Genomic DNA, 23,828 nt, shown 5'->3' with positions numbered 1-23,828 from the left:
CGTGACAGGAAGGAACGATGTGCTCCTGGGTTGAAAAAAAGGACTGTTTACCCTGACCCGTAAGTAATAAAGAACTGTGGACTAATTGGGCAGGAACACCTCCGGGCCAGGGGCTATAAAAGGACTATGGGCCAGTCCAGACACTGAGCTGAGCTGGGAGGTAGAGGGGCGAAGTGTCTGGGCGAGGAGGAGAGCGTTATTGTGTTGATTTAGTGAATGAATAGTGTGGAGAGTGCTTTATGCACGTTAGTGATAACAATAAAGAAGTCTTGGATTTTTATCCGGTGTCTGGAGTGGTACCTGAGGGTTCAAGGGAGCACTAGCGCCCCCTACTGCCACAATATATACATTGTAACCACCAGGGGGCACACAGCTCACCAAACACCCGATACAAGAGACACTGAGCACAAGTGCAGCAAAACATATGTTTTTATTAACAGGGGGAACATTTTTATCTCATTTCCCATCAGCACCAAGCACAGTTCAGCACAGTCAAATAAGCACACAACAATTCCCTGTCTCTTCCTCTCTCTTCTGCCTCTGCTTTTCCCACACTCAAGTTTCATCCTCTTCCTCCTGACTTTGGCTTGCTGAATTGAATGAGACAGCCCCTTTCATAGAGCAGTGCCCCAGGTGTCCTGTGATACCCCTTCTGGACGTCCTTCTCGGTGTGGCGGCGGTCCAGTCCTGTAGAAGAGGGATCTGTCATTCCTCCTGCACCTGCTGAACTTCCTTCCTCCAAACCCTTGTCGCCATAGCAAGCCAGGGGGGGCTTGTCATTCCGGGGTAGATTCTGCCTCGTGCATGCTCCTTCCAGTCCTTCCCTTAATAAGAAGTCCCAGCCAGATAAGAGTCCTGGTTGACCATTACAATATATATATTGACAATGTGGTACAGTATCTGCCAAATAATCATACTGCGAATCAGAACTAAGAATGTAATACTGTACTCTGATCTTCACCCTGTCAAATAAAAGGACCAGCTCCTGTGGTGCAACATCAGGGGCTTTGCTTCAGGTGCTGATATCCAAGGTTCAATCCCCACAAGGGAATGCAAACATGTGTACACCTGATGAACCACAATAAGGGTTAGACATGTGTTGTGTACTCTTTGTATTACTTGACAAATACTGTATCACATATCTATGAACTGCTTCTCACAGCTGAGAGGATGTGGCGGATGCTTGCCAACTGGTTAACTAAACCACAAGCATTACCTGGTAGTTAACCACCTAAATGATCAGATTGCGATTCAGAACTAGGAATGTAATATATACTGTACATACATTCATATATATACAGTATATAGTAAGAATAAAACAAAAGAGATAAAGAGAGACAAAGATAACTGGCAGGTGATTTGACCAAATGAGACAAAAACAAATGACAGCATCAGCTCATCATACTCCCTCTTCATTTTTTCACATTTGTCACCATTACACAGGCACTCTAAATCTTTGTGCGGCCTAACTCTCATTATACAAAGCTCTACTACTGTATTTTCAGTCTCTTATTTCAATAATTAACATAAAACTCTTGTACAATAATTAGGCCACCATACGTATCCAGTCAGAGATGGCTAGACCTATACGATGCTATGTTATGAATTAATGATCATAAAAAGATGAAGATAAAGCCAATCAAAAGTTTGTATAAGTTTAGTAAGGGATACATCATGTACATGTGTGGGTGAGGCTTCTATTTTTAACATGATGGCAAAAATACAACATTCACAAGGAAACCAAAAGTTGCTGACATGTCCACATCTTCTGAGACAGTTTTTTTTTCTTTTAAAGTTCTCTTCTGCTATAGCAACACTTAAATTAGCAGAGTTTTTTTTTTCTTTTATTTTATCATAGTCCATCTTTGAGTTAGTTTGTGACAGTTTTAAGGAATTCCAATGAAACTAAAGAGAAGTCCTTCCATACTGGTACAAATCATTATATCTTCTGAGAGAAAATAGATGTGACCTTAATAAACACATGAATATCCCTAACTGGCAGTGTTAACTGGCACGTTTTAAAAGCACCCACCATAAGAGACTGGAGAGGGGTTAATTGGGAGCTCAAGTGGACCTCCTGTCCTTTTGTATACATTTTCCCATCAGTCCTTTCCTTTTACCATTATTGTCTTTTTGTGAGGCCCATTTGCAGTATGACTCTGCTCCATATTACAGGAAGTTTGTGGCATCAGCTCATCTTTCACAGATGACAGTGGACTTGCTTGTGGTTTGGATTACAGTCAGCCATCCCAACCAGCAAAAATGAATTTAGCTGCAGCTCTCATTGCTTTCCCTGACTAGAATTTCAAACCATTTTCTGTCCTCTATGCATTCTTAGTGTTGGCTTACACGAGGATTATTTGGAACAGATATTTCCTGCGCTCAAGTTTATTGATTTTTTTTCTTGCCAATAGTACTTTGCTTTATTGTGATTTACTTGAATTTGTCAACCCACACATTTTCATTTTCTATGAAATTATTTTTGTGGAACACATTATTGCAAAATACCTGGCAGTCTGATCTTGTAGTGTAGAGCCTCCTTAAGGATGAGAGCTGTGCTTCAATGCAGTTCTTTTTTAATAGCAAAAATGTTTAACTCATTCAGTAAAAGATGTGTTTAATGTGACAGATGTGGGTCTTCTTTCTTTGGTGTTCCCTTTTGCATTATCATTCACTCATCTTCCATTATCAGACCACCATAATGCAGTTCATACTTGCTTGTGTAGATCCTGGCAGCACTGGGAAGAGGAAAGGAATTAGAACTGAACCGAATGCCAGTCCATTGCAGGGTACACTCAGGTACCAAGACCTGCAGCTGAGGCAGAAACCTTGACAATCTTGAAGATGTTTCTGGGTGAGATATTGGGACAGCTTAACGGTTAGCTAAACAAATGACCCTGATGGACTGAATGGTCTTCTGTTGTCTGTAAAATTTCTTATATTCTGAATTGTGTATTATATTAATTGTAGCTTTAATTGACATATACTCCATGTAATGATGACCTTCACTTTATTTTTGTTTCCTTTTTTTTTTTACAGGCTTTTCCTTGAGCTCTAAAAATCAAGAACATCAATTTAATGATCTGGGGCCTTATGTATAAACGGTGCATACACACAAAAATGTTTATAGCACATGCTGCACTGTGCGACTTTGTTGAACTTGCACTTTCAAGTGTCTCTGCTACACTTTCTGTTTCACTTTCCTTTTGTTGCTTATAACACTGCTTAAGCGAGCAAATAGCACGTTTTTCTTTACCTCCACTTCGCATACGCTGAAGTTTTGTTTTTTTTCCCTGTGTTTGCCATTGCCTTTTCACAGAACACTGACCTTAAGGGCTATTGATATTGATTTGCATATTCAAAGAGACGTAATTCTGGGAGGAGTTGGGGAGTGGCGACAGGCACGTGCACATGCGTTACTTTTTATGCTGACTGGGATTAATATAGTGTAAAAACATGTAAGTTGGCGAACGCACAGATTTATGCATCTGGATTTTTTTGTGCGCACGTACACTTCTGCTTTTGTCCGTACACCAGTGGTTCTCAAACTGTGGGACAGGACCCCCTAGGGGTGCACGAAGTAAAAAAAAGGGGGGCACGAAGATTTGAAAAAAAGAAAACAAGAATCGAAAATATGAAAAATACATCCATTATAACCAAAACAAATTAACTTAAACTACATTCTGATACTAGAAAAATAAATATAGGGTTAGATAAATGTTGATAAAAGTTAAGTAGGTATAATAAAATATGCATCTAATATTATTAATTAAAAAAGAACAAATTGGTATTAGTGGGCTCCTTTCAAAAAAAGTTAGGGGGGCCCAATTAAAACTGTTATGAAAACTCAGGTCGCAAATATGTAAAGGTTGAGAAACGCTGCCGTACACCATGTTATAGTGTGAATTCTACACACGGCGTTATCAATGAGGCCCCTGGAAACAACATGCAGACTACACACAGCTACTACACAGCTGTCTGGTAGAAGTACTAACCTCTATACGAAAAGATGTAAGCTGGACAGTACGAGGCTTACAAACAATTGAAAAAAATGATTCTCTACATTCTGCATATTCTACATTTGAAATACTTACACACTTCACATTTCAGTTTTCTTTTTTTTTGGATAGAACTATGAAAAAGAGATAAAATTACCAGTCAAATTGATCAAAATTCCAGGTTGTGACAACCATTTGCTGTATGTGAAAAAATGGTTGGGGACTCAATGCTTTTTTAAGGAAGTGTATGCATAAATTTCATATGCCGGAAAAAGCCAAAATGGCAATGCTGGCAGCAGTAATCATTAACTTTTCTGAAGCAGAATTAGTGGCATAAATAAGCATACACTTTCTGCTAGTTTGAGTAACTAAGACAATTGTCTCTTATTTGCTTTGGGATTTAAATTCAGAAAAAGAAAGGTTTCCAAAGTTACTTTCACCTACCAGTTGCCCAAACTAGCAGATTGCCAGTTTGTCCACTGCCCTAAACTAAAGTAGGTTTGATAATAGAAGGATGCCCCAGGCATATTAAAAGATGCTTACTAAAATACCTTCACTCTCAAGTAAGACATTCTTACTGTCACTATAGAGTTTTCTGAATTTTTTACTCATTCAATGTCATTGATTTTTCTTAATTTTTAACATTACATTTTTGGATGCCTTTTTGTGAGGTTATTTTCCTTTTGCAGCTGTCTTGGCTGTGGCCTCAGAAATGCATGATGTGATCACTGCAGGCATACAAATGATGGCAGTGCAGCACTCTGGTTCATCTAGTTTTAAAATAAAATCCAAAAGAATCTTGACTCTTGCCATGATTAGGAGTTCCTAACATAGCAAATAGGTGTGTGCCCTTCAAATATGGCACCAGAGCAAGCCAGAATCTCCACTGACCTGTCCAAAATAGCCTCATCCAAAATGAAACTAGCCCCTTAATGTCTTCCTGCTGACTTCAGCCCAAACAGGCCCCAATATGGAGAAAGACAAAATATCACAAATTTCTCACAAAGGAAAGTAACCATGAAAACCACAGCTTGTAGAGACAAGTCAAAATGCTGAATCTTTATGAAATGACAGTTTTTATTGATGCAAAGCACAAAAAATACTCATGAAAAGCTAAAAGGATGTACTTAAAACAATCCTGGGCAACCAGTTGAAGAATACAGACCACCAAGTAAAATCCAAAGACAGCAGAGGGGCACGCTGGGGTCTAGGGGGTGGAGAGAAGGAGAGCATTGCTATTTTTGTTTTATCCCTTATACCCCAATAACCGTTATTGACAACATAACAAATAATATGAAATCTATATCACAATGTGTACAATGTACTACCTTAACGTAAGACTACAAAATGTCAACAAAAGTTCTGAAGAAATAGTTCCAAATAGTGAAATTTGTGAGCTGGAATGTCAAGGGTCTTAATTATGAATTAAAGAGAAATAAACTACAGTACTCTCACACTTAACAAGTCTAAATGCCAAGATAGTATTTTTATAAGAGACTGACTGACTGACTGACAATTTCAGCTGCAAAGAGAGTGGTCTGGACAAATTTTGCACTCTAGCTATGCAAAGAAAAAAGGGGTATTGGAATCTTAATACACAGAACTATCCCATTTGTAGTGTGTGACAGATTGGGGCTGTATCGCGCCCTTGAACCCCTGTCCACGACTCCAGACACCAGGTAAAACTCCAATAATCGACTTTATTAATGTGCCACAGTGCACAAAGCACCCTTTCCTCCACTATACTCATATAAACCAATAACAAATACAATAATCCAATCCTCCAACTCCCAGACGCGTTGCCACCCTTCCACCCAGCTCAGCTCTCCATCTGGGAGCCCCCACAGTCCTTTTATATTCCCTGACCCGGAAATGTTCCCACTCCCCAGTCCATGTGATCCTGTATCACTTCCGGGTCAGGTAAAAAAATTCTTTTATTCACCCCGGAAGCCCGTCGCTCTTCCTTTGACGAACTTCCGGGTTATAGAACACAAATAAGTCTTCGGTCCTCCCTGCAGCTCCCTCTTGTGGCCCCTGTGGTATCCAGCAGGGTCGTTTATAAAAACTACATAGTCCATGACTCCCTGCTGGTCTTCAGGGCACCTCTGTACTGCAGGGAGGGTTCCATCTGGCAGCCTGGGGGTATTGGCCGGGATGGCAAGCCGGCCATGTACCACATGTGTCAAATACAATATCTAATTCTGAAGGGTGATATGATATGGTGACAGGCAATTTGTCTAATGCTCAAATGATTTTAATTAATATCTATGCACCTTACGCGGATGATAGTGCTTTCCTCCAAAAATGTATTTGCATCTATCCCTAATGTGAACACTCACAAAATGATAATGGCTGGAGACGTTAATTGTGTTTTAAATCCAGACCTGGATAGATCCTCAGATACAACGGAGATAACATCTAATACTGCAGAAACAATTACACAGTATGTAATGGATCTTAAGTTATCAGATCCATGGAGGGTCTTAAATCCTAACCTAAGAACATAGTCCTTCTTCTCACCTGTGCATCATTGATTATTTCCTCATAGACAATATATTTTTGCCCACTATCAAATCTTGTAAGTACAATGCTATCCTAATCTATGACCATGCCTCTCTGATCATGGCGCTTTAAGTACTGTGTTGCTTACACTCTGGTGTCTTAACCCCCTGTCATTAGCTGATGAGAACTGTACAGAATACATATCGAAGCAAATTGGTTATTTTCTTGAGACAAATACATCCTCAGAGGTCGCAGCAGGTATACTCTGGGAAACATTTTTGTGCGTACGCACCTTTTATACATGAGGCCCCTGGACATCAACACTAACTGATGAATATCCACAACCCTCGTCTACAAAAGAAGTAAAATCTTGCAGCATTTCTTTATATTCCCTGCTCTGTGCCCCAGTTAATACAAACTATCGTCATTACACTAAAATCCAATTATCCTTCATTCTCTCAGAATATCGAACCAATGTAGGAAGCACTTTAAGACTGAAAAGCTTTTATCTGTTGCACGTCTACATAACAACCACCTTTATCCACCCTCTCAAACATATACACTATTCAATGTCTGGAAAATGTCTTAGATTAAAACACTTAGAAACTTGTACATAAATGTCTTTGCATCCTACGAACAATTACGCTTCAAATACATCTTCTCAACAACACAATTCCTCCACTACTTTCAAGCTAGGAACTTTGCTAAACAGAACCTGCTCAATTTTCCTCACCTTCCAACTTGTTTTATTCCAGAAGAGTTATTAACCAGTCCTAAAAACTTAGATAGCATCTTTACAATTTATAAAAATATTTTAAAGTCTCTTCCTTTCAAATACACTAGCGTACATTGGGGGAAGGGATTTGTTACTCAATATTTCAGAAAAGGAGTGGAATGCAGCCATGCACAGAATACATTTGAGCTCTAAATGTGCAAAGCATTCAGTCATTTAACTTAAAATCTTTTATCAAGTGCATTTATCTCATTTAAATTGTCCAAAATGTTTCCAGGGCAAGATTCAACCTGTAAACGTGCAGTCTAGCTCCAGCCTCACTGGGTCATGTGTTTTGGGCGTGCACCAAATTAACATCTTTCTGGACAAAAATTTTTAAATGCCTATGAGATAGCATTGGTGTCACAATCCCTCCTGATCCACTAACAGCTGTGTTTGGTTGACTCCCAGATGGCCTTAAAGTGGAGAAGGACAAACAAACTGTAATTTCCTTTACTTCATTACTAGCATGTAAACTTACCTTGCTCAACTGAAAGAATCCCACCTCCATCTCTCTTTGGTCATTGGGTAACTGATATTCTATACTACTTGAAATTGGAAAAAATCTAATTCTCACTTAGAGGATTGTTCAGAACTTTTTCAATATATGGCAGAATCTAATCAATAACATTTTAGAATAAGCTTCCATTTTAGGGAAAAGGATACCCTTCTTTTCTTGCTCCTTTTATAGAGTAGCTGTGGTTGCTGGCTCCTCTCTGTTTCTCTTGGGTGGGGGCCAAATTTTGCTTTGATTTGTTAAATTTGTATTGCTTGTATGGAATGTTATCCGTTTCTTATTAAAATCAATATAAATATATACAAAAAAGTACATAATTAAAAGATGATAAGCAAAAATAATAGAAACAGCACTAAAACATGAGGAAACCTAATTCAAAACTGACAACAAATAGCAATAAAACAGAAAATAAACATTAGACAGGGAATAAACACTTGCTGTAAAATAACATAGACTGTCCCTCCAACCACAAATTTTTGCCTGCCCCTAATCTTCCATATCTTCACCATTTTCAGGTTTATGGCTTATTCTTTCTTTCATTGCAAACAATCTGATGCACTCTTTCTGGATTTCTCATCACCTTGTATATACTGCAGTTGTATCCATCTTTAACAGCCTTCTGTATGTGCTGTCAAAAAAAACTGTTGTTAAATACTACCAAATAAATGAAAAACAAAAACAAATGATGATAGGGTTTTCCCAGGATGCCCCATTTAATTTTGCTGTGCCAGTAATGAAAATAAAACAAAGCACAATTGTGCTAAAGAAACAATCAACTCAGTGCTGTCTTGAAAAGGTCTACTGAGCTCCATCATCCTCAGAAGCTGTTCTGCAATTGAATGGTAATTTCCTTGGGGAACTCTGGTTTATATACTGGTGAATGAAACAGGCATGGTTTCAGTTGCAAAAGAACTGACCTCAACAGTCTTCTGGGTTTTTCTCCTCCTCCATTTCTAAGGAGACAGAGAGAGAACAATGTTCGCAGTAGTGTCAAACTTAAGTCTTTTAATGTATTCAGCCATCACAGACCCATAAACCACTCCCTCTGCCTACATGTCTGACAATATACATTCTTTGGAAATTTTTAAAGGCACTGCCTCCCTGCATGACTGTAACACTTTTTAATTTATTAAAATTATTTTAAAGTTAGAAATTACTGCAAGTTATCAATAAAGGCTTATATTTTTTGTAGATAATATAAATTTGTAAATTTATCAAAAGCATGACAATAAGTTTGTAACTATAAATATGTCTATACATTTATTTACTGGGAATGTATTCTTTTTGACATTGTAGGAAGAGAGGAGAGATTTATCTTGGTTAATTAATTATTGGTCTTGCCTTCAAGCAAGTAATTAATTAAATAACACTCCAAGGCTCCTAATTTATTTATCTTACGTTTCTCTGTTGTAGGAGGTTATCTCCTGTCGTTATATATATATAAATAAGACAGGACACAGAGAGACTAGATAGACAAATATACATAATGGAGAGGTTGGCTGTATACTGGCTATTTAGAAACCTAATTTATCTTAATACAGATAAAAAGTTTTATGACATCAAGTCTTTTTAAGGTGATGTCCAATGTTGTGTGGAGTTGTTGCTTTGTTGTTGCTCCTGGTTCAAGTGGAGGATCTTTCTTGCATTGGAGTGTACTCTTTCTCTTTGCTGCATGATCCTTGGTTTGTGGTGTTCTGTGATTCTGCTTTCTTAGCTCACTTTCTGCTGTTAGGCCCTTCACAGCGTCACCTGCAACTTCATAGGGAAAAGCATTTCTTTTTCTGGCTGGTGTTTAGATGCTGAAGTTCTCTTCTTAAAGTAATCACCTGGTTCTCGGCCCTTTCAGACAGATGGCACACAACTTTGGCTTGGCTGACAGGATCTCAGCTTTCTGGCCCACGAACACAAAAGATTGACAGTTTGAGCTCCCCAAAGAGAGAAGGAGTGACTCATCAGTGTTTCAGTTTCAGAGATGGGTCATTTTGGAAAATGTTCTCAGGACTGACCCTGGGGCAGAGTGCCTGAAGGAATCCCCAGAGTTCCCTCAGAATTCCCCACAGAATCTCTTGAGTGTGCTCAGACAATGGTTGCAGCAAGTTTTAAGAAGGAATTCTAACCTTTCGTGATTGGAATAAAGTCACATTCAGTTATAAATTTAGGGTCTTCTCATAGGTGAGTTATTATGTCTACCCCAGTTGTCATTCTTTGGTCTTTGTTCTTGTTTAAGTCCATTTTTCACCTTCTGACCTAAAGGAGTCTGCAGAGGGGGCTCTGGAAAGATTTCAGTTCAACTTTAATTTACACTCTTGTTATCAGATGAAGTACAGGCAGATCCTGGTACAAGATGGAGTTCAGTCTCTTAGTTTTAAATGTAAGTGGGAAAAGGCGCAACTGAATGTCTGTTAAGTCTACTGCCTTAAAAAGCCTGGTGAGCCACTAAAACCTAGAAGACTAGGCAATGCCCTCGTTGTCCTAAAACATACTGTGGACATGAATAAATAGATAGGTATTGTCACAAACATGCGCTTAAGAGGCAGTCAAAAAGCCTAAAGGTCAGTGAAACACCGCGAGACAAGGGGTTATATACGGTGCTAACCTGATTCTCTCATTCTTCTCAGCAGGAAATCCGAAGAAAAATAAAGAATGGATTTCCAGGTTCCAAAATGTCCACAGAGACTTTACTTCTGGCGCCCATCACGACGAAACATCCGACACTCCCTGATGACATCACTTCTGGTCCTCTGTTGATGATGTTGGTTCCGTCTCATAGCATCAACGTCATATCCCGCCAACCATTTCCTGTCCCCATTTTGTTTTCTGTATATAAATGTAATCTTGTCACGTACCATTTATCAACTGCTATATACACTTGCTTTTGATCATCCAAACGTCTTTTTTGTGTTTTTTTCCTTGTCCTACGGACAATATACAGGGACGGTCCCCAAAACTTTGTTTTTGTGACACTTCTTTTTTTATTTCAAGAAGATGATTCATCACACTAGATAGATAGATAGATAGATAGATAGATAGATAGATAGATAGATAGATAGATAGATAGATAGATGCATGCTGGTATACTGTGTATGACTGTAATCCATTGGCAGTCCTAAATGCTTTCTCCAGCTAAGTGGTTACAGGCTTTCCTGATGGTGTAAGAGGGAAGAAGAACACACAGATTTGCTGCATTTACTATTATTTTATTGCAAAATTTCCATTTGAGATTAAATAATTGCTATTTCCTGTTCATCATTATATTGTAGCGACCCGTGGAGGAGTCTTTAAAGATTTCGAGCCGAACTCTGCCGTGCACCTCTCCGGCTGTCGGCTAGCGGCTTGCCAGCGTCATGCACGCAACTGCACCCAGCTCTTTAAGAAAGAGAACACTCGTGCCCCATACACCGCACGACTCCGAGTGTCTCGGTAGTTTGCTTAGATAAAATCTTAGCAATAAAACAGCTCTGTCCTGTTGTATCTTTTTATTACAGAAGATAGTCAGAAACAAAAGCTCAACATATTTGCACGGCCATTGCCAAGGTCACGCACGAAGACACATTTCAATAAATTGGTACTTTTTTTACAAATAAATAACCCTGGGCGATGACCCAAACCCACCCAACCAATTAAATACAAACACACCATTATTTACAACACAAATGACAATACGTAAATTTCGACATACAATAAGCTTTTTATAAATTACCCATAAATTCCCCACAAACTATTTACATAAATTACCCATGAGGCGTCACTCCGCCAACGCTTGCTGCCGGGTTGTTACAATATTTTTACTGGGGAAAAACTTTGAATAAATATAAACTACCCTAATTCTGGGTATTCATAACAAATGTAATAAGTTCATTAATTAGGTAGAATTGCATAAGAAACAAGAAATTACATCATATATTTGAAATTTTAAATTGTGTGCTTTAATTTAAAGGTTTAAAGTCTACGTATTCTTTATTGTAATAGAATTTTGTAATTTTCCATTCTGATAGAAGTACATAGATGGCTTGATCCCTAGTAAAGGATCATAAATCAGAATAACATCATATTCATAATTACTGACATTGAAATAATCTAAAACCATACCTCAAATGCCTATATTTGAAATGTGTCACTTTTAATCTCCTGCTAGTAGCTCTTAAAGAGTTTAGACCACAGTTAAAAGAATGAAGAATCAAAATTTTTATCATATTCTTGATCAACAGCTTTGAAACAGCATAAAATGACACCCCACATGCCTATATTACGAATCCCCATTTTCCAGTTTTGTGAAAAAAATAACTTTGACCTCTTGTATCCCATTATGGGGTGAACCCCTAGGGTCAGTTAATGTAGCATGCATTTGAGTTTTTTTTTTTGCCAAAGATACCTATTGGTTTGCTCTTTATCAAAAGTTTGTCATTTCCTGCTCAAAATATGGTCAAAAAATACCCTAAATTTGAGTGTTTTTCAGGTCTAGGGTGCCAAAAATAGATGGGAACTCCAAAAAGCTTGCATAACTAGACATCAAAATGAGTAAAACAGTCATCTGTGTAGGATTTCTTGTTCCAGTGAGTCAGGAAACACCAAAACAAAAAAAAACTTAAGTGATTTCAAAGCATTCATATGGTAAGTAATTAAAATATTAAAACAGCACTAAGTAAACATTTCATCAGAAGCCATTTAAGTTGTTGCAGGTATAAAAAGAATAAATATCAGCAGCCTTATGCAGTATATCACAAGTCAGTCTGTTTCCTAGGCTCATATTAAAGACCCATCCATCCATCCAGTCTTGTTGGTGGGTATCTCAAGCCAATGAATGCACTTTCCGTGAAACTTGAACTGGGAGAATGAAAAGACAGTCATTCTACCCACATGAACCTCTGTGCCAGTCCTGTGTTTCTCCCTGCCTCATCTGCTGAATCATGAATACCAATGCAAGCCAAAGGACAGTCAGATAAGGCCCATCCTAAGCCTACTGGCACTTTAAGCACAGATGAAAATCAGGGGCGCACTGCCAGCTCTACCAGGTGTCTACAGTGCCGGGCTTTGGCTTCTGTGTCGACCTTGGAAAAGACCCCAGAATGAGATCACATGCCAGAAAAGGACAAACAGGCAGGAGGAAAAGTACGTGAGAGAACAAGCCGTAAGTAGGCGGCACAGGGTGGGCATGATGAATACAGGCCAGATGCCTCTGCAGCCGGTGATCCTGGCACTTGTATGGGATGGCTAACGGTGGTTGTGCTTATTTTGTTTTTTGGGGAAGTTAAGTTAAATTGTTATAGTGTTATTGTTTGGCACCATAAACCCTGGGTATGTAGCAGTGCCAATAAGAGGAATAATCACTGTAATACGGAAAATGAAACCTTATTGAAGAAGGATTTGCACATATTGTGTTGTACACACCTTTTATATTACAAAAGACTTAAAGCCAAATTATATTACCTCCACAAGCCTACATGCACAAATGGGTTCAAAAACAAGTGGACCAGATGTTAGGTTACACATTTTAAATGAGTGATTTGCTGAACAAGATGAGGGACTACCTGGCCGTACTGCATTCAGCAGCCACAGTAGTCTTAAATCCAATGAAAATGAATCTCACTGACAGATTAGGAGACTCTTTTTGGCCCAATTTGCACCTACATTAGCTTTTGCTTAATGAACGCTATGGAAGATGGCCATTACTTATTGGAATATTACAGCAGACTAGCAATGATTTATAAAAGCCGGAGAGAAGTCAGGCTGAGTTAGCAAAACTGCATCATTTCATCGCTTCATTTATTTCCTCTGCAAGTCAGAAATCTTTGAAATATCCATTGCTCTTTGAAAGCCATCCAAGCACTGAAGAGGAATTAATTTTAGCCAGCTGTCTCAGAAGGTGTGAATCCATTGCATCACCTGTCATCCTGTCACTGCAGGCAAATAAGAGAGATGCAAAAAGAAAGAGTGGCAAAAGCCCACATGGGAAAGGAGGCGGCATTTGGACGTTACTGGCCACTTTACGACAGAACTCAAAGCAGACACTCTGCTACTGAGCATAAAAGGGCCATCAATCTCAACTCCCTGGAGTTTCATTAGGTGCCTTAAGGGATTAAAGTACTTATCAGGATGATTTTTCTAGTAATTTTATTTACCCTTCCATTTTGTAACTCTTTCAATATCATTCAGGATCACAGGAGCTGAAATCTAGGAGAGTTACAAGCAAGGCTGGGAAAATATTTGGGGAGAGTTGCAATGTTAAAATAATAAGTAAATAAATAAGTCCAAATAATATGTGACAAGTAGTTAAAAAATAGAGCCACTTTGTACTTTTTGAGTGCAATCTGAGAGGGCAGAACCGTCCCTTAGTCGAGCTTGGATGGATTACGTCCCAAAGTTTTTAGCCCCTCCGTTATAAGAAGCAACCTACTTTGGGACGAGGAAGAATGCAGGTGGAGCAGGGGGAGGAGTTGGTGTACTCTGATAAACGCTCTGGCGATTCCACATACAGGAGTGGTGATTATAAATGGATATAAAACTTAGGCCTTATTTGATTCCAGTAGCAACATTTCTGTTGTTGCCCGCCGATATGTGTTTCCGCAGCAATGTCTTAAAGATACCAGCCAGTATAACCTGTATCCATCGGGAAACCCGCCGGTACAGATCCGCCGTCTCTTACATCAGCTGTGAAGGATCGCTAGCGAAATTAACTGTAGTGGTCCAAATCCTCCATTTGCGGTGATACTGGGGCGGGACACGTCAAAAATCAAAAGAGGATCAGAACTTCCCACTCCTACATTAAAATTAGGCTTAGCTATAGACGGAGAAAACCATCTCAAGCTGCCTCCACGCAGTGTAAAAAGCCGGTGGAGAGAGGCGAAGCATCCGCTTAGTGTGACGTGATACTTCCAGGACCGTCGCGAGCCGAAACGTCAACATCCAACAACGCAGCAGGACGGGAGGAAACCATGCCCATTGAGGTTGGCCCTGATCTTCTCTCCCAATTACACTTTTAATTTAGAGAAACGCCGGCTTCGTTTAAAAGGGAACAGTGGAATGACGATTCCCTTAAATCGTCCCTTAAAAAATGCAATTGCTCTTGTCAATGGCCAGCGCACTCATTAACCCATGCCATAGGATCCTCACTTTGTTTTGGAGAATGATCTGTTGTATTGGGTAACTGAGTATGAAGGGGAGATGCAGAAGCTGCTGCTAGTTCCCTGAACCTTTCGGTGGAAGGTCTGTGAATTAGCACACGCCCATCACTTAGGAGGCCATTTGGGCTCTGAGAAAACTTTTTAATGAGGAGGTTTGTTGCTTTTGCACTTCTTGCCCAGAGTGTCAATTGCGACAAATTCCTAGGAGGGACCGTGCTCCTCTCGTTCCCCTTCCCCTGATTGATGTCCCGTTTGAGAGAATCGGGATCAACTTGGTGGGACCCCTAGAGCCCTCAGCCTGAGGACACAAGTATATTCTGGTCCTCATAGATTATGCTACCAGGTATCCGGAAGATGCTCCCTTGCGCTCAGCTACTTCTAAAGCTATCGCATGAGTATTGGTAGGGGTCTTTGCGCAAGACAACATCCCTAAGGAAGTCTGATGGAACAAGGGACACCCTTCACCTCTGAGACGTTCAGGGAAATGGCCAAATTACATTAAAATTGAGCATCTAAAAAATGTGGTATATCATCTTCAAACCGGTGGACTCGTAGAGAGGTTTAATCAGACTCTCAAACAGATGCTTCACAAGGTGGTCAGCGAGGAGGAGAGGAACTGGGACCAGCTCCTCCCCATCGTTCTTTTTGCATATTGGGAAGTACCACAAGCCTCTACGAGGTTCTCACCTTTTGAGTTATTATATAGACGATAACCCCGAGGCATATTGGATATTTTAAAAGAAAGGTAAGAAGAAGAGACTCTTCCCTCCCACAAACATATTAGAATATATTGCGCATTTACGCGACAGATTCGAAAAAATGTGGCCCATACTAAAATGTCACATGGAAAAAGTGCAAGCAGCACAGGTCCGATATTATGACCGAGGCACATTTCTCTGAGAATTCCACCCAGGGGATCGAGAAGCTAAATACCTGACCACACTTGTCATGACAAAAAGGTATTGGCAGGTTCCTTTAATGGACTGGGCAAAGGTTAAGACCGCATTTAGTATCCCTAGCAGACACTGGCAGTATTGTGCCATTTGGGTTACAAGGGGCCCTGGGTACTTTCCAACATCTGGGGCATAAAGTACTACAACCTCATAACTCATAATGATTAAACAAAGCCAAATATTTTGGCTACCTGGTGGGTCGGGGTACCGTGAAGCCACAGTGTTCCAAAATTGATGCCATTTTGAGATGGCCCCGTCCGTGAAACAAGAAGCAGGTTCAAGTCTTTTCAGGGATTAGTGGGGAGCAGCCGAATGAAGAAGAAGAAGAGGAATACTACCACTGGTTTGTGCCTTGATTCTCAGAGACACTCTTGACAGACTTAAAAAAGAAAATGGCCGGACCCATGTGGTATGGTTTGATAAGACAGAGGCTGCATTTAGTGACCTAAAACAGGCCCTTAGGTCAGCACTTGTCTTAAGGGCACCTAACTTTTCTCTGCCTTTTATTCTCCAAACGGGTGCTTCGGACTCAGGCCTGGGAGCCGTGCTGAGCCAGAACGTCGATGGTGTTGAACACTCCGTTATGTCGGAAACTGTTGGAATGAGAGACCAAGTATGTGGCAGTGGTGCAGGAGGCCTTGGCGATCAAATGGGTGATTACACAGCTGAGGTACTACCTCTTGGGTTGGGAGTTCACCCTTGTCACAGACCATGCACCTTGTCAGTGGATGGCCCAGCACAAGAAGACAAACCCATAGGTCACCAGGTGGTTTCTTGACCTGCAGCCTTATAGGTTTTCACTCGTCCATCATCGAGGTTCCCTTCACGCCAACGCAGATGCTCTTTCTCGTGTTCAAGACCTATTGGTCAGGGACGCCCGACCCTATGGGTCAGGGCTAAGTGGGTGCCTTGTCGCAAAAATGCGCATGGGAGACAGCTAAAGGGTCTAAATGAGTGTAATTCCATGCCAGACCATGGGGTGGCAGAGTGCCCTGACCTTTTTTCTCACTTTCCTGCAGACCATTAACGGGAAATTCCGCCTGGCCCTAGCGACACCACTTCCGGTGAAGAACCTATAACAGAAAAGACTTCCTGTTCCGGCCCTTTTGATGATGCCATGTCTGGTCTGAGCCTATGGTAGAGGACCCTTTCCCTTCTGCCCTCAAAGACTTCACTTCCTTTTCTGGCCTTTAAAGCTGCCATATTTGACTAACCTAGTCAGTTCTGTTTTGGACTCTGTTCTGAGCACATCAGTGCTAGCAATTTAAACATTTGCAGCCAGAGAATATTATATCAGTGGCTGCCCCAAACCTTTTTATGACTCTAGTGTCTGCTTTTTGTGACAGAATTAAAACTGGACTCATAGCTTGTAACTGGAGTTTTGCGTTAGGGTCAGTGAATCCCCCTAGTGGCCACACTGTCTGGCTATAAAAACCATACAAATTGCTTCTACCTAGGATGATAGAATTTCTGAACTTTTCAGTAATTTCACAAATTATTAATTTCAATACTAATATAGGATAATTATTATATTAATATAAAACAGGCATAATATACTGAAATATGCCATTCACAGAAATGCTGAGGTTCTAAAGTCTATGCTAGCCAGTTGAATGATTAGGTAGAACTCTACCATTAGCATATTTCTTTTCCTTAAATATTGTCAGGATTCATAACAGGACCATAAATGATCTTCTCAAACAGCTCATAATGGCACTGCGCTGTGCTTGCAAAAAAAAGAATGGAAAGAGAAATCTACATAAAGCATATATCTAATATCTAGAAATAAGATAAAGAACAAACTTGCCGAGATGGATACTTTACTAAAACAAAAGTAAAGGTCCTAACTTGCTCCAGACTGCGGTGCATCCTGATGTTTTGAAGACCACCAGTCAAGGGCTCATATGGCTCATCAGACTTTAAAGACCAAACACTGGGTGCTCCGGTTTTCTCCCACAGTCCAAAGACATGCAGGTTGGGTGCACTGGTGATCCTAAAAATTGTCCCTGGCGCCCTGCCCAGGGTGTGTTCCTGCCTTGCGCCCTGTGCTGGCTGGGATTGGTTCCAGTAGACCCCCATGGCCCTGTGTTAGGATATAGCGGGTTAGACAATGACTGACCAAATTTTGCAACTATTTTGTAACTACCTAGTTTTTCTAAATGTCAGAGTATCCACCACAGACAAAGCTGGGATGAACTTTGAACCTTGTAAAATTCTATTGGACTAAACTGCTTTGATAATGGGGAGTGCAAGGTGATGCTAGATCTGGTTTCTTTTTTACGTTTTACTGATGTTGAGTAAAGTGGGGCTACATTTTTCACATTTCTGTCTTCTAAGGTTCTGCATTACAAATCTCAAGGAGAGAATTTTCAAGGAATAGTCTGCATGCTCATCTTTTCGTCGTCATCCACATGAACAGATCAGCCAGTAAATAAAGGCAGATTTTTAAAATATTTTTCGGGCATCATAAGTTAACATTTTATTGAATCAAACCCATAAGGCTGGAAAGAAAACAATCATTCTACAAAGCACTCTTCTGGCTCACAATGCCTGTTTGATAAGTGGCTGTGCAGAAAGTCTTAAGATGAGGACATCATGCACCCCCACCTTTCCACAAACCCCCAGGCCTTAGCATTGTGTCCCAGTTTTGTGACCCACAAAAGCCAAAGCCAATTCATTTCTGGCAGGGATTCGGCTGCTTGCCTTTAAACCAACCCTTCAATCTCTAATCAGCAATTTTTTTTTTCTTTGTGAAAATATTGCAATGAGAAATCCTCATTAATGTTTAGAGTTTACATTAAAAAGTCAAAGCCCACCTGCTAAGCTAAAACTCAGCAGCATACTAAATGAGAAGTGGTTTAGAAACTACGTAAATGCCATGTTTACCTGATTCAGTATGTGTGTGCATTTCACATGTTCATTATGATAGCAGGCACTCATTAAGGCTTGGCTGGCAGTGCATCCAGCAGGGAGCATTAGCTTTCTGAATAGATCAGGTTCAGTTCTGGGAATCGTACTGTTGGAGAGGTCGTTCTGCTTACAGTTTCATATCAGAGACACAACAGTGACAAAACAACCACACGCACACACAAAAATACAAAATGTAAATATCATGACACAAATAATAGTTTTATACTTAGCTTGTATTAAAGGATGTTTTTCAGCTTGCAGTCCAGATCAGGCATTATCAGGAGAGCTGTTGTCGAATGACAGCAGGGTGGATATCCATGTAGCAGTCGGGATGCTCCTCTTCTTTGTAAGTTGCTCACAATGCCCAGGCAGTTGTCTTGCCAAGGCAAGTTTGGAGAATGAAACATTACAGAAGGTAACAATTCTCAAGTCCCAGATGGACCACCATCTGTAGCGATGAGGTTCTTAAATGCAAAGCTCTTTTTGTAACTTTAAGATGATATTATTTTGGTACAATATTTTATTTTAGCACCAGGGTTCTTTCCCTATTGAATATGTGTTGTGAGCTGGCGTCCCAAACATGAAAGAGAGTATTACTCCTACAAAGAGTCCCACAAACTAATCCGGGACCTTCCTTGACCTGGCCAGATAAGGCTTTTTCTTAATCAGTCAGCCCAAACTACTATGGCTTTCTGCCTAGTAGACCCAGACTGTAAATGTTCAAAACACTTCAATAGATCCAAAATTAAAGAGAGAGAATTACCTCTAACCTCTAGTCTGAAAAGAGAAGACCAAAACAAGAATCTTTATAAATTAATAATTCATTATAAGAATACAAAAGGAAACACAAAAAGAGAGAAAAAAGACAGGACAAAAAAATTTGTCTAATGAGGCAACCCGAGGCTAACAAGTGCAACTTGTGATTCAATACTCAAAGAGAAAGTATAAAATTCAAAAAGCCAGAACAATCAAATGGAAACAATACTAACAATAATAAACTTCTACAATTTTTAATGACAACCTAAAGGAAACTCTAACCCAGAATAATATAAAGGTGAAGTGATGTCATGGTTGGTCCCGCATTTTGAACCTACAGAACACAAGGAATGGAGACACATTTAAAGTGACAGAGTATAAATAACAAATAATAAACAAAGCCAACAGGTATCACAGAAATGACATGGAAAATAATAATTCAGATTTAACAAAAACAAGAAGAAAGCATAAAATACACATAAACACAAGTTGATGCACGGCAATGTGTATTTTCATTTTTATGCTTGTTTTGTTAATTTTGAATTAAAATTTTTCATGTTTTTATATTATCTCTGTTAACTTTGCTCATTATTGGTTATTTCTGTCCTATGACTTTAAATGTGCTGCCATTTTCCAAACTTTGTGGGTGGAGCCCCAAGCAGGGTCACACTGTCACCACAGCTGTTGGCTCAGACTTTCTGTCTTTCTATTCCCAGACAGATGTGAGCCCCAGCAGTTAGGAATTGAGGCTGCACGGGGATTGACTGATTATTGGTGTTTCCTAATTTTTCTGGTTTCTTGTATTTTTTTGTGCTACTATTTATTGGATTCTGGTCTGGGATTTTTGTATCATGTTTTGTTACCTTTTAGTCAGCTCCTTTTACCTTATGTTTCCCCTTTTTTCTTTGTTTTTCTATTTCTGTAAAATTTTCCCCTTATAAAAGTTCCTTGCTTTGGATTATCTGTACAAGCCAGCGGTTTTTACTACCTTGTAAAACATTTTGTTATATTTAGTGACTTTCTGAGCTTTCAATACTTGTTCCCCATTTTTAGGGTTTTGGACTCGGTTGTATGCACTTCAGTGCTCTGTATTTTACAAGAAAACGACTTTGCAGCCAGGATACCACAATATACGGGTGGCTGCCCCAACTCTTTATCTGTCCATGTCTCGTTCTTGTGACAGTGGCGTAGTCGGCAGGATGGAGAAGTCCCAGAGAGAAGGGGACAGGACCTGCAATATACCCAGGTGACTTTCTCTGTTGTATAATTCTCTTCCACGCTAGGCAGTGAAGGTTTCACACCATTAAGCCATTTTCATGTCTGTATATCATAACACAATGTCTACCTAAGAGCTTCACCATTCCCTTTTCAAGAAACCTTGGGAAAGAAAGAATCTTCTCCGAGTTTCTCCTGGCAAAGCCTAAGAAATACTTTTTGCATAGCATAAACAAAAACAAAAAAACGAAAACAAAAGCAGGAACATATGATAAACACACGTGTAATAATAGTGAAGGCAGTTCGAGGCATGCCGGGTGTGGCAGAAAGTATATATATATATATATATTGTGGCGAGTGGCTGTGGCTGCTACCCAGCTGGGGTGCTCTGTATTTTACAAGAAAACGACGCCTAGGAGGACCGGAGCCCTATGGGGGCCCGTGGTCACCGCCAAGGGGAGCCCCAATGCCTACAGAGCTCTCTACCTCAGCACTTCCGCCACACCCGGAGGTGCTGGGGGGAAGAGGATCAGGGACACCCGGAGTGCTTCCGGGTGCGCATCCGGTACTTCCACCACATTAGGGAGAGCTGGTGGAAGATTGTCAGGAGGCACCTGAAGCATATCCGGGTGATTATAAAAGGGGCCGCCTCCCTCCATTCGATGGCTGGAGTCGGGTGGAAGAGGACGAAAGTCGGAGGAGAGGAGTGGAGGCGGTCAGAAGAAGAAAGGCATTGTGAAAAGGGGCCTGGACGTTGGGGTGAATGTGTCTGTGGCACGGGGTTTGTGCATATTTACAGTTGTACATAACTGTAAATAAACGTGTGTGTATATATGTGGTCATACATATGTGAGAAGGAATCTCCACTGGGGCTCAAGCAAGCAATTGATACCATGTCGAGGCAGAAATGGATCAGTGCTGCTAATAATGTCTCCTACTTTCTCCATAGCACTGAGCTGTTCCCAGGAAAAGCCCCACCCTTCCAACCTAGGGGGGCATTTAAACAGACAAGCCGATAAGAATGGTGTCATTTGACCAGTTAAGATGGATGAGATGGAGTTCCTTAACACCAGAACGTTTTTCATTAAGTTTTCACACTATTCACTTTTGTTTCTGTGTTTTCCTTCTTCAGCCAGATAAGTTCTTGTTGGAAGGGCTTAGAGGTGGCTTGGAACTGAAAAAATCTGCACCCAAGTCCAGAGATTCTGTAACTTTATATACAAGGTTTGTCTATTAAATAACAATACTGTGTTTCTATCTCTTAATCAAAGCAGTGAGAACTAATTATGAGCACTAGCCTTACAGGATTAAATCTGTCCAAACCTGCACAACAAACGATAGCACCCTCTGCCGTTTAGTTGATTGTCAGTCACTGTTTAATGCAGTTGTGTTTCCCCTTGTGTGCCAGAATTATGCTAAGTTTTAAAGTTGAGCAACGTTTTAATTTGAAATTTTTAGTAAAATTGAACAAAACACCAACAGAATCTTTTCAAATGCTTACTGGAAACACTGCATGTCTTGTGCATTTTTCCTACATTGAAATCGGTGCTTAAAGGAACACGTTTTGAGTCAATGGATGCAGAAAAGAAGTAAAGAATAAAACGTCAGATATCTTGAAAAAGCTGACAGAAACTGATCTGCTCCATGTTTTCGACCAGTGGAAACCAAAACTGCATTGGTGTATAATTATGAATGGCAAGTATATTGAAGGAGGCAAGTGTTAGAATTCTTATATAAATAAAAGTGAGTTATTGTGTCAGTCTCGTTATTTAATAGACAGACCTTGTATATTTTGTGATGAACCCTGGGCATCTGTCACCAAAACACAGTCCTTTAGCAAAATAAATGAAGGTTTTATTTAAATACCTCCAAAAATATCACCAATACTCTCAAAAAACTGGTCCTTTTCCTCTCACCACCGCACTACACTCCTCCAGTGAAGTGTTGCCTCTCTACCACCCAGCTCTGACTCGCCTGAGTAAGGGAGTGTGGTCCCTTTTATTACAGACTGGGAGTACTTCTTGTGCCAGGGCGATTGCCCGAAGGAAGCACTTCCGGGTCATATGGAAGTCCATTATTTGCGTATGGAGCTTGTTTCCCTGGAAGCCCTCTTGCAGGACCCCGTAACTCCAGTAAGACTGCCCTGCCAGACTACATTTCCTAGCATGCCCTGCTGGCTTCCCACAGGGTGGAGACGTCTAGAGATCTCTCTGCTTCTATAGGGGTTGTCCATCCATTTCTTCCTTCCGGGTCTGCTTCCTTTACTGGCCGGGATGTCCATCCAGCCCGTGTGGCATCTACAATATATGTATATATGATGGATGTCCTCAGTGATTACCCCGTTGGGATGCCAATGGAATGGAAGGACAGGGGGAGAGAGTATTGCTGAGGGCAATACCTCCCCTGGGATGCTAGATGGCAGCCCTCCTGGGTGGCTGTGGCACCACAGATTCCCGCAGGGCACATTGGGAGCTGGAGTTTGATGCAGCCCTGTTGGGTTCTCTGGGGGCCGCCAAAGGGCGCTGCAGAGTCATCAATGGATTTCCACCATACCTGGGAGCAGAGGAGGGTAATAACGAGTTACATTTACTCCGTTAAATTTACATGAGTAACTTTAAAAAAAATTGTACTTCTAAGAGTAGTTTTACTGCACTATACTTTTTACTTTTACTTGAGTACATTTGTGAAGAAGAAATGCTACTCTTACTTCGCTACATTGGGAACACTTGACTCGTTACTTTTTTCCATTTACAAAGTAAACTATTTTTGCCAGAGAGAAGTCACCAGTGGATCTACTGCATGACTGTTTCACCAATCAGACGTAGCAACAATAATCACATGACTATGTTTCACCAATCAGACTTAGCAACAATAATTACATGACTCTGTTTCACCATTCAGACGTAGCCATGCAGTCACATGACCACACACAAACTTCCTGCGATTGCAGCCTGCGAGAGACCTTTTTGTCATGCGGGGCTCCTGATCACTGCTAAACAGTCACAGCTTCACTGCAAGAACCTTGAGAAGTTAAACCATCACTTCACTAAGTGAAGTACAAGTACGTTTTAACCAAACATGCAC

General features: G+C 40.4%; 1 protein-coding gene across 1 annotated transcript in view; it reads left to right on the top strand.

The window, feature by feature from the left end:
• The window catches only part of LOC120514937 (2-lysophosphatidate phosphatase PLPPR4-like), a 201,362-nt gene extending 190,720 nt beyond the window's left edge, over nt 1-10,642 (top strand). The window contains exon 8 of the mRNA XM_039735594.1: nt 10,408-10,642. The gene's annotated coding sequence lies outside the window, so the exon portion shown is untranslated. The remainder of the gene's footprint in view (nt 1-10,407) is intronic.
• The last annotated feature ends 13,186 nt before the right edge of the window (nt 10,643-23,828 follow it).

The sequence above is a fragment of the Polypterus senegalus genome, chromosome 14 (genome assembly GCF_016835505.1).
Source record: "Polypterus senegalus isolate Bchr_013 chromosome 14, ASM1683550v1, whole genome shotgun sequence".
NCBI lineage: Eukaryota > Metazoa > Chordata > Cladistia > Polypteriformes > Polypteridae > Polypterus > Polypterus senegalus.
This window is presented reverse-complemented; position numbering and strand designations above follow the sequence as displayed.